Genomic DNA, 12034 nt, shown 5'->3' on the forward strand with positions numbered 1-12034 from the left:
ACCCCCGTGCTTCACGGTTGGGATGGTGTTCTTCGGCTTGCAAGCCTCCCCCTTTTTCCTCCAAACATAACGATGGTCATTATGGCCAAACAGTTCTATTTTTGTTTCATCAGACCAGAGGACATTTCTACAAAAAGTATGATCTTTGTCCCCATGTGCAGTTGCAAACCGTAGTCTGGCTTTTTTACGGTGGTTTAGGAGCAGTGGCTTCTTCCTTGCTGAGCGGACTTTCAGGTTATATTGATATAGGTCTCGCTTTACTGTGGATATAGATACTTTTGTACCTGTTTCCTCCAGCATCTTCACAAGGTCCTTTGCTGTTGTTCTGGGATTGATTTGCACTTTTCGCACCAAAGTACGTTCATCTCTAGGAGACAGTACGCGTCTCCTTCCTGAGCGGTATGACGGCTGCGTGGTCCCATTGTGTTTATACCTGCGTACTATTGTTTGTACAGATGAACGTGGTACCTTCAGGCGTTTGGAAATTGCTCCCAAGGTTGAACCAGACTTGTGGAGGTCTACAATTTTTTTTTCAGAGGCTGATTTATTTTGATTTTCCCATTATGTCAAGCAAAGAGGCACCGAGTTTGAAGGTATGCCTTGAAATACATCCACAGGTACACCTCCAATTGACTCAAATTATGTCAATTAGCCGATCAGAAGCTTCTAAAGCCATGACATCATTTTCTGGAATTTTACAAGCTGTTTAAAGGCACAGTCAAATGAGTGTATGTAAACTTCTGACGCACTGAAATTGTGATACAGTGAATTATAAGTGAAATAATATGTCTGTAAACAATTGTTGGAAAAATTACTTCTGTCATGCACAACATTGATGTCCTAACCGACTTGACAAAACTATAGTTTGTTAACAAGAAATTTGTGGAGTGGTTAAAAAACGAGTTTTAACTAATCCAACCTAAGTGTATGTAAACTTCCGACTTCAACTGTAGGTCCTTGTTGGCAGTAAGCTTGGTCACAGTGATGTACTGGGCCGTACACACTACCCTCTGTAGCGCCATACCATATCACATACACATGGTTAGCAGATGTTAATGCGAGTGTAGTGAAATGCTTGTGTTTCTAGTTCCAACAGTGCTAAAATATAGTATATACATGTGATATGAGTAATGTAAGATATGTAAACATTATTAAAGTGGCATTATTTAGTGTGCATTATATAAAGTATCTAGTGATCCATTTATTAAAGTGGCCAGTGAGTGTGTCTCAATGTAGGCAGCAGCCTCTCTGAGTTAGTGATTGCTGTTTAGCAGACTGATGCAGATAGAAGCTGTTTTTCAGTCTCTCGGTCCCAGCTTTGATGCACCTGTACCGATCTCGCCTTCTGGATGGTAGCAGTGTGAACAAGCAGTGGCTCGGGTGGTTGATGTCCTTGATGATATTTTTGGCCTTCCTGTGACATCGGGTGCTGTAGGTGTCATGGAGGGCAATTAGTTTGCCCCCAGTGATGCGTTGTGCAGACCGCACCACCCTCTGGAGTGCTTTGCGGTTGAGGGCGGTGCAGTTGCCATACCAGGCTGTGATACAGCCCGACAGGATGCTCTTGATTGTGCATCTGTAAAAGTTTGTCAGGGTTTTGGGTGACAAGCCAAATTTCTTCAGCCTCCTGAGGTTGAAGAAGCTCTGTTGTGCCTTCTTCACTACACTGTCTGTGTGGATGGACCATTTCAGTTTGTCTGTGATGTGTATACCGAGGAACTTAAAACTTTCCACCATCTCCACTGCCCTCCCTTCAATGTGGATATGTGGGTGTTCACTCTGCTGTTTCCTGAAGTCCACGATCATCTCCTTTTGATATGTTGACGTTGAGTGAGAGTTTTTTTTTTTACATGACACCACACTCAGAGTGCCCTCACCTCCTCCCTGTAGGCTGTCTCGTCGTTGTTGGTAATCATGCCCACTACTGTTGTGTAGTCTGCAAACTTGATGATTTGAGTTGGAGGCGTGCATTGTCATGCAGTAGTGGGTGAACAGGGAGTACAGGAAGGGGCTGAGCATGCACCCTTGTGGGGCCCCAGTGTTGAGGGTCAGCGAAATGGAGATGTTGTTTCCTACTTTCACCACCTGGGGCGGCCCGTCAGAAAGTCCAGGACCCAATTACACAGGGCGGGGTTGAGACCCAGGGCCTCTAGCTTGATGATGAGCTTGGAGGGTACTATGGTGTTGAATGCTGAGCTTTAGTCAATTAACAGCATTCTTACGTAGGTATTCCTTTTGTCCAGATGGGATAGGGCAGTGTGCAGTGTGATGGCGATTGCATCGTCTTTGGACCTGTTGGGACGGTATACAAACTGAAGTGGGTCTAGGTTGGCCGGTAAGGGGGAGGTGATATGATCCTTGACTAGTCTCTCAAAGCACTTCATGATGACAGAAGTGAGTGCTACGGGAAAGTAGTCATTAAGTTAATTTAGTTTAGTACAGCCCGTCGATGTGAATGGGGGCGTGTTCGGCCCTCCTTTTCCTGTAGCCATGATCACCTCCTTTGTCTTGCTCTCATTGAGGTAGAGGTTGTTGTCCTGGCACCACACTGCCAGGTCTCTGACCTCCTCCCTATAGGATGTCTCATCGCTGTCAGTTATCAGGCCTACCACCATCTTGTCGTCAGCAAACTTAATGATGGTGTTGGAGTCATGCTTGGCCACGCAGTCGTGGGTGAACAGGGACTACAGGAGGGGACTAAGCACGCACCCCTAAGGGGCCCCCGTGTTGCCTACCCTTAGCACCTGGGGGCAGCCTGTCAGGAAGTCTAGGATTCAGTTGCAGATGTTCAGGGTCCTTAGCTTAGTGATGAGCTTTGTGGGCACTATGGTGTTGAACACTGAGCTGTAATCAATGAACAGCATTCTCACATACAGTAGGTCTTCCTTTTGTCCAGGTGGGAAAGGGCAATGTGGAGTGTGATTGAGATTGCGTCATCTGTGGATCTGTTGTGGCCGTATGTGAATTGGAATGGGTCCGGCATGATGGTGTTGATGTGAGCCAAGACCAGCCTTTCAAATTACTTCATGGCTACCGACGTGAATGCTACAGAGCTGCAGTCATTTAGTCAGGTTACCTTCGCTATCTTGGGCACAGGGACTATGGTGGTACTGTATGCTTGAAAAATGTACGTTTTACAGACTCTGTCAGGGTGAGGTTGAAAATATCAGTGAAGACACATTCCAGTTGGTCCATGCATGCTTTGAGTGCACATCCTGGTAATCCTTTTGGCCCCGTGGCCTTGTGAATGTTGACCTGTTTAAAGGTCTTGCTCACATCGGCTACAGAGAGCGTGATCACACAGTCATCGGGAACAGTTGGTGTTCTCATGCATGCTTCAGAGTTGCTTGCCTCGAAGCAAGCATAAAAGACATTTAGCTCACCCTGGTAGGCTTGCGTCACTGGGCAGCTCGCTGCTGGGTTTCCCTTTGTAGTCTGTAATAGTTTGCAAGCCTTGCCACATCCGACGAGCATCAGAGACGGTTTAGCATGATTCAATCTTAGTCCTGTATTGATGATTTGCCTGTTTGATGGTTCGTCTGAGGGCAAGGCAGGATTTCTTATAAGCGTCAGGATTAGTGTCCCGCTCCTTGAAAGCGGTAGCTCTAGCCTTTAGCTCAGTGTGGACATTGCCTGTAATCAATGGCTCTGGTTGGGATATGTATGTACAGTCATTGTGGGGACGACATCGTCAATGCACTTATTGATGAAGCCGGTGACTGAGGTGGTATACTCCTCAATGCCATTGGATGAATCCCGGAACATATTCCAGTCTGTGCTATCAAAACAGTCCTGTAGCGTAGCATCCGTGTCATCTGACCACTTCCGTATTGAGCGAGTCACTGGTACTTCCTGCTTTAGTTTTTGCTTGTAAGCAGGAATCAGTAGGATGGAATTTTGGTCAGATTTGCCAAATGGGGGAGCTTTGTATGCGTCTCTGTGTGTGGAGTAAGGATGGTCTAGAGTTTTTTTTCCTCTGGTTGCACATGTAACATGCTGGTAGAAATTAGGTAAAATGGATTTAAGTTTGCCTGCATTAAAGTCCATGGCCACTTGGAGCGTTCTTTTGGATGAGCATTTTGTTGTTTGCTTATGGCCTTATACATTCTTGTTGAGTGCGGTCTTAGTGCCAGCATTGGTTTGTGGTGGTAAATAGAAGGCTACGAAAAATATAGATGAAAACTCTCTTGGTAGACCATGTGTTCTGCAGCTTATTATGAGGTACTCTACCTCAGGCGAGCAATATTAGACATCGCGCACCAGCTGTTATTGACAAATAGACACATACTCCCACCCCTCGTCTTTCCTGACATAGCTGTTCTGTCCTGCCGATGCACGGAAAACCCAGCCAACTGTATATTATCCTTGTCGTTGTTCAGCCACTACTCGTGAAACAGAAGATATTACCGTTTTTAATAACCCGTTGGTAGTATAGTCTCAAATGGAGATCATCCAGTTTACTCTCCAGTGATTTCACATTGACCAATATTACGGATGGTAGAGGTGGTTTACCCACTCGCCAACGAATTCTCACAAGGCACCCCGATCTCCCACTGCTGTATATCTGTATTTTCTTCACACAAATGATGGGATTTTGGCCTGGTCTCGGAGAAGCAGTATATCCTTCCCGTCGGACTCATTAATGAAAAAATCTTTGTCCAGTTCGAGTTGAGTAATCGCTGTTCTAATATCCAGATGCTCTTTTCAGTCATAAGAGATGGTAGCAGCAACATTATGTACAAAATAAGTTACAAACAATGTGAAAAGACATACAATAGCACAGTTGGTGAGGCAGGAGAACAAAATAAACATAGGTCCTTGAAAGCTTTTCTGAACAGCTCAGTCTTTTGCTGTGCCTTAATATTATATATTAACATTTTGTATCTACTAACCTAACACCGGTAGATGCTGGCCAGTGGAATAGACTAGAGAAATGTCAACAACTTCCTATCTCAGTCTGCCGGTCATTTGTGCCAAAAATGGTTACAAGCGAAAAGGTGGTTACCCCCAACTCAGCCAGCTCACAGAAAAATCTCCCCATACTGTCTGCAATACAACATTTCCCAGTCTCCACCTCCCCACATTCCCCACACTTCCCATCTAGGTCTTTCCAGACTAAAAGTTACCCACTTCCCAATCCACAATGAATCAACCTCATCCTTTTCAACAGAACCCCATCCCTCCTTTCACTCCCCAGGTGCCTATTGACTTCTGAATATTGAAAAACTGCCACCCCCTCTCCTCTATCTCCTACTCACGTTGACACTTCTGGGTCGTCCCCTCCGCTATAATATTCCTGCATTCCATCCCCCCTAACGGGACCACCACATCTCCCTCCTCTCTCTTCAGAGCTTCCTTAGCTACTTAATCCACTGCCTCATTTCTCCCTACCCCCACATGAGCTGGAACCCACAAAAAAACAACCTTTCTTCCCCACCCTATAAAGCACCATCAACAGCTCAAATAACAAGTCTGAACGTGTTCTAGACCTCCCTTATCTAAGCCCGACCAGGGCAGTGGCAGAGTCTGAATCCAAAAGAACCCTTTTACGCCCCACTTCTTCCACACACCCCAATGCCCACACTAGTGCCAACACCTCAGCAGAAAAGACTGAAACTTCATCAGGGCCGCATCAAAGAAGGTGGATACATTAAGATGTCTTATGCAGTCTGTTTAAAGTTGGACAAAATGATCACAGTTCTGATCTGCTGTGGCTCTCCATTAGGCACCAATGTAATAGCTGCTGGGTCTGGTCTGCCAAGTTCAGTGACTGTATAGGAACCAGAAAGAATAAGGGCGTGGGATGTCGACTCTAACACCATTAAGTTTGCTGACGACAAAATGGTGGTAGGCCTGATCACCGATGACGATGAGACAGCCTATAGGGAGGAGATCAGAGACCTGGCAGTATGGTGCCACGACAACAACCTCTCCCTCAAAGTCAACAAGACAAAGGAGGTGATCATGAACTACAGGAAACAAAGGGCCAAAACATGCCCCTATTCACATCAAAAGGGCTGTAGTGGAGCAGGTCGAGAGCTTCAAGTCCCTATGTGCCCACATCACTAAGGATCTATCATGGTCCACACACACCAAGACCGTCATGAAGTGGGCACGACAACGCCTCTTCCCCTTCAGGAGTCTGAAAAGATTTGGCATGGGCCTTCAGATACTCAAAGTTCTACAGCTGCATCATTGAGAGCATCTTGACTGGGTGCATCACTACTTGGTATGGCAACTGCTTGGTATTTCATCACAAGGCACTACAGAGGCTACTGCATATGGCCCAGTACATCACTGGGGCCGAGTTACCTGCCATCCAGGACCTCTATACCAGGCGGTGTCAGAGGAAGGGCCTAAAAATTGTCAAAGACTCCAGCCACCCAATCATAGACTGTTCTCTCTGCTACCGCATGGCAAGCGGTACCGATGCAAGTCTGGAACCAACAGGACCCTAAACAAGACTGACCATCAAGCCATAAGACTTATAAATAATTTGTTAAAAAGTTAACCAAATAGCTACCCGGACTATCTGCATTGACCATTTTTACCCTATCTGTTTCGACTCATCACATAAGCTGCTGCTACTGGTTACGGTTTAATTATTTATCCTTTATTCCTAGATATGTGTGCTGTACATACAGTGCCTTTAGAAAGTATTCATACCCATTGACTTATTCCACATTTTGTTGTGTTAGGGCCTGAATTCAATATTTATTAAATTAACTTGTTTTCTCACCCATCTACACACAATACCCCACAAAACACCAGTCTCAATGTCAACAGTGAAGAGGCGACTTCGCAATTCTGGCCTTCTAGGCAGAGTTGCAAAGAAAAAGCCATATCTCAGACTGGCTAATAAAAATAAAAGATTAAGATGGGCAAAAGAACACAGACACTGGACAGAGGAACTGCCTACAAGGCCAGCATCCCGGAGTCGCCTCTTCAATGTTGACGTTGAGACTGGTGTTTTGCGGGTACTATTTCATGTAAAAGCACTTCTGAATAAACTACCTTCTTATTTGTCATTACTCATCAACATTAGAATTAGAATTCCGAAAACCAGGTCTCAAGCATGGATTACACTTGAGGCCCATGCGATTTCCACAGAGTTGGGTATGGCTGCCTTTTCCTGTTACGCTCCTTGCCTATGGAATAGCCTGCAGACTAAACTTAAACTTGAGACTCTTGTCCCTCTTGCCCATTTTAAACATTTTTTTGGAGGATTTTTATTTTTGTATTGCTTGTAACTGCTTCGGGTAATGCACGTTCTTGTGCTGTTAGGGGAATAACCTATGTGTAAATGTAATAATCTGCTGCTGTATTTTTTTGTGTTATCTGTGGTCGTTTTGTTTGTCTTGTGTAGTTTCTTAGTCATTGTACCTAAACTGTATGTGTAAACATGTATACGCAGGGCCCAGCTGTAAAATAGACCTTGGTCTCAGTCTGTGTTCCTTCTTGAAATAAAGGTATAATAATGGAGCTACCAGTTGAGGACTTGTGAAGTGTCTGTTTCTCAAACTAGTCCTCTTGCTCAGTTGTGCACCGGGGCCTCCCACTCCTCTTTCTATTCTGTTTAGAGCCAGTTTGCACTGTTCTGTGAAGGGAGTAGTACACAGCTTTATACGAGATTTTCAGTTTCTTGGCAATTTCTCACATGGAGCTGAACAAGGCTCACATGGAGCCTTCATTTCTCAGAACAAGAATAGACAGATGAGTTTCAGAAGAAAGTTCTTTGTTTCTGGCCATTTTGAGCCTGTAATTGAACCCACAAATGCTGATGCTCCAGATACTCAACTAGTCTAAAGAAGGCCAGTTTTGTTGCTTCTTTAATCAGAACAACAGTTTTCAGCTGTGCTAACATAATTCCAAAAGGGTTTTCTAATGATCAATTAGACTTTTAAAATGATAAACGTGGATTAGCTAACACAACGTGTCATTGGAACACAGGAGTGCAGGAGTGATGGTTGCTGATAATGGGCTCTGTACGCCTATGTAGATATTCCATAAAATATCTGCCGTTTCCAGCTACAGTAGTTATTTACAACATTAACATTGTCTGCACTGTATTTCTTATCAATTTGATGTTATTTTAATGGACAAAAAATGTGTTTTTCTTTCAAAAGCAAGGAAATTTCTAAGTGACCCCAAACCTTTGAACGATAGTGTATGTCTCTGATAAACTCTCATTTTAACTGTTAGTGTAATTTACTTGCCTGATATGAAGGTTAATCTTTTGCGGGATAATTCACGCCTCTACCTTATTATTCACTGGTCTAGACAATTGGGAGACAGCATTACTAAGCTACAGTGCATTCGGAAGGTATTTAGACCCCTTGACTTTTTCCACATGTTGTTACATTACAGCCTTATTCTAGAATTGATTAAATCCTCATCAATCTACACACAATACCCCATAATGACAAAGCAAAAACAGATTCATAGACATTTTTGCAAATTTTCACATTTACATAAGTATTCAGACCCTTTACTCGGTACGCTGTTGAAGTACCTTTGGCAGCGATTACAGCCTCAAGTCTTCTTGGGTATGACGCTACAAGCATGGTACACCTGTATTTGGGGAGTTTCTCCCATTCATCTCTGCAGATCCTCTCAAGCTCTGTCAGATTGGATGGGGAGCTTCGCTGCAGAGCTTTTTTTAAGGTCTCTCCAGAGATGTTTGATAGGGTTCAAGTCCGTGCTCTGGCTGGGCCACTCAAGGACTTTCAGAGACTTGTCCTGAAGCCACTCCTGCTTTCTCTTGGCTGTATGCCTAGGGTCGTTGTCCTGTTGGAAGGTGAACCTTCTCCCCAGTCTGAGGTCTTGAGCAGGTTTTCATCAAGGATCTCTCTGTACTTTGCTCCGTTCATCTTTCCTTCGATCCTGACTAGTTTCCCTGTCCTTGCCGCTGAAAAGCATCCCCACAGCATGATGCCGCAACCACCATACTTCACCGTAGGGATGGTGCCAGGTTTTCTCCAGATGTGAAGCTTGGCATTCAGGCCAAAGAGTTCCATCTTGGTTTCATCAGACCAGAGAATCTTGTTTTTCATGGTCTGAGAGTCCTTTAGGTCCCTTTTGGCAAACTTCAAGCAGGCTGTCATGTGCCTTTTACTGCGGAGTGGCTTCAGTCTGGCCACTCTACCATAAAGGCCTGATTGGTGGAGTGTTGCAGAGATGGTTGTCCTTCTGGAAACTTCTCTCATCTCCACAGAGGATCTCTGGAGCTCTGTCAGAGTGACCATCAGGTTCTTGGTCACCTCCCTGACCAAGGCCCTTCTCCCCCAATTGCTCAGTTTGTCCAGGCGGACAGCTCTCGGAAGAGTCTTGGTGGTTCCAAACTTCTTCCATTTAAGAATGATGGATGCCACTGTTTTCTTGGGGCCCTCCAATGCTGCAGAAATGTTTTGTTACTCTTCCCCAGATCTGTGCCTTGACACAATCCTGTCTCAGAGCTCTACGGACAATTCCTTCGACCTCATGGCTTGGTTTTCGCTCTCTGACATGCACTGTCAACTGTGGGACCTTATATAGACGGGTGTGTGCCTCTCCAAATCATGTCAAATCAATTCAATTTATCAACTTGTAGAAACATCTCAAGGATGTTTACATTTTTTATATACATTTGCAAAAATTTCTAAAAACCTGTTTTCACTTTTTCATTATGGGCTATTGTGTGTAGATTGAGGAAAAAAATGCATGTAATCAATTTTAGAATAAGGCTGTAATGTAACAAAATATGGAAAAAGGGAAGGGGTCTGAATACTTTCCGAATGCACTGTATATGGAATTGTTTTAAGAAGTTGATTTTGAATTTTAAGACCTCTTGAAGTATAAAATAAATATATACAATAATGATTTGATACATTTATTTGGGCCGTTACTGCTATTAGCCAAAGCAAACACATTGAATAACAGATTCTCTACATTGAACAACAGATATCCCCCCCAAAACAATCTAAAGGAAGTTTCTATCCTATATCTGATAGATATATAAAAAAAGTACATGTATGAAACCCCTTATTTTTGGCACAAAACAGTCTCCATAAACTTCCATATTTTTTTTGACTGGTACCGGGAGACCTTCAGACAAGGGTATGTGTTCGTGAGAGAGTCTCACCTTTACACAGATGGGTCATTTTAGTGTGTAGTAGCCCAAACTGTCCGGACACTACAGGCAGAAGTTGGCAGATCGACTGTACTGACTTCAGACAAGTCCCAAGAGGCTTGTGGGGGTCGTAGACTTTAGAGCTGGTATGTAAAATAGATTTTTTTAAATGCTTGATTATATGCGAAGTTCCATTTCTGAACCATAATCAGTTTTCCTGGTCAATTTCCAAATGTACTGTACTTATGTATTTTTTCTTCTTAGAATTAGTTCTCTCCTCTATAACACGGATGCCACTTCAAGCGGCCAAGAGGTTGAATACAAGTAAGTGAAGCATTATTCATGAAAAAATCCATTGGAGGATGCATTCTCTCCTGCTAAGTACTGAATGAATTTCAGAGGTGAAACAAGCCCCTTTATTGTAATCTATCTTTCAATTAGGACAAGCATCATATTCCCCAGCATCATATTCACCACAGCAGCATGTGGAGGACAGCCATGGAGGTATGTAATACATTCACTTTTCCCAGATGACTTATCCTATCTGTTCTTTTGTGCACAGTATTTAGTTTCAAACAGGGCCTACATTGAGACAGTTCAACGTGCCAAATGATGGTGGTAGACATGAAGGTAAGAACATACCGACTTAAAATATGAACAGTAACTTTTTTGCACCATGTATGAATGGGTGTGTACATTCAGAGGAGACACAAGACCCTTTATCTGTGTAATCTGTCTTTCAATTAGGAGACTGGACAGCCCCAGGATCATATTCACCACAGCAGCATGTGGATGACAGCCATGGAGGTATGTAGTACATTCACTTAGCCAAGATGAGACTATGCTTGTCTGTCCTGTTTTGCACAGTATGTAATTATATTAAAAAGTAACCTGCAATTTTCCACGAGGGTAACTTACTTTTAACCTTTTTCAATTTTGTTGAATTTTTCAGGGTAGAAATGCAAAGACTCCAGAAAGAACACAGAGCCCTTAGGGAAGAAGTTAAGGTGTTAAGGAGTGGGCAATCAGGTGAGAACATAACTTTCACATCTATTTTTGGTGTATAATTGTTTTTAGGGGTGTGACAGTGATTAAGTGCTTATTTTTTTCTATAGGTCCGGGTGGTATCGGACCAATGGGCCAGTGGGTCGGTAGGAGATTTGTCCTTGCCTGATGATTTCAATCTCCCGATGGGGGACCGGCAAGGACTGGAGCTGCTGGAAACCAGGCTGAGCCAGGACACCGAGCTCCAGGAGACACTGTGTGCTCAGAAATGTATATAGACATTGCTTTTTCCCGGGAAGGAGCAAGCGACATTCAACTTTGACCCTGTTGTTGCGACCGTTGTCTCGGATTTACATTTACTATGTTACTTCTACCCCTGAGTCCAGGTTGGAAATGCACGTTTGTGACTGCACTGGGCCATTAAGGGTAGGTTTAGTGTAGCTTAACTTCTTCCAGTGAGAAGTAATTGGTAGCTTGGTAAACTATATTTTCAGAGTAGCTTCACCAACACTGTTCCTATCCTACTCTTGCAGTCAGTGTCCTTAGGAACTGGGCTTCATATTGATGTGACCCAACAACGTATCCAAGGACTTCATGGCCATAGTAGGTGACATTCTCTTAAAATGGGAATACATTGCATTTTATGAAAATGATGGTCTCTGTTTTGTTGAATGTTCACTGCCACCCACTGTTTAAGCAAAGAACTGATCAGCCTCTCTTGCTTGCAAAAAAATGGAGAGCGAAATGCACCATTGTGTTTATCTAAAGGTTTAATCAAAGCTTTGTGGTGAAAAGATAAGAGCGGTCACCTGGTTTTGGAATTTAATCCAGTTAACAATGCTTTTTTAAGTAAAGCATATTAAATGTGGACTTTGCTCTGATTTAGGGGAGCCCCTATTGGAACAAAAACATCTGACCATT

This window comes from Salmo salar, chromosome ssa13 (genome assembly GCF_905237065.1).
Source record: "Salmo salar chromosome ssa13, Ssal_v3.1, whole genome shotgun sequence".
NCBI classification, from domain to species: Eukaryota; Metazoa; Chordata; class Actinopteri; order Salmoniformes; family Salmonidae; genus Salmo; species Salmo salar.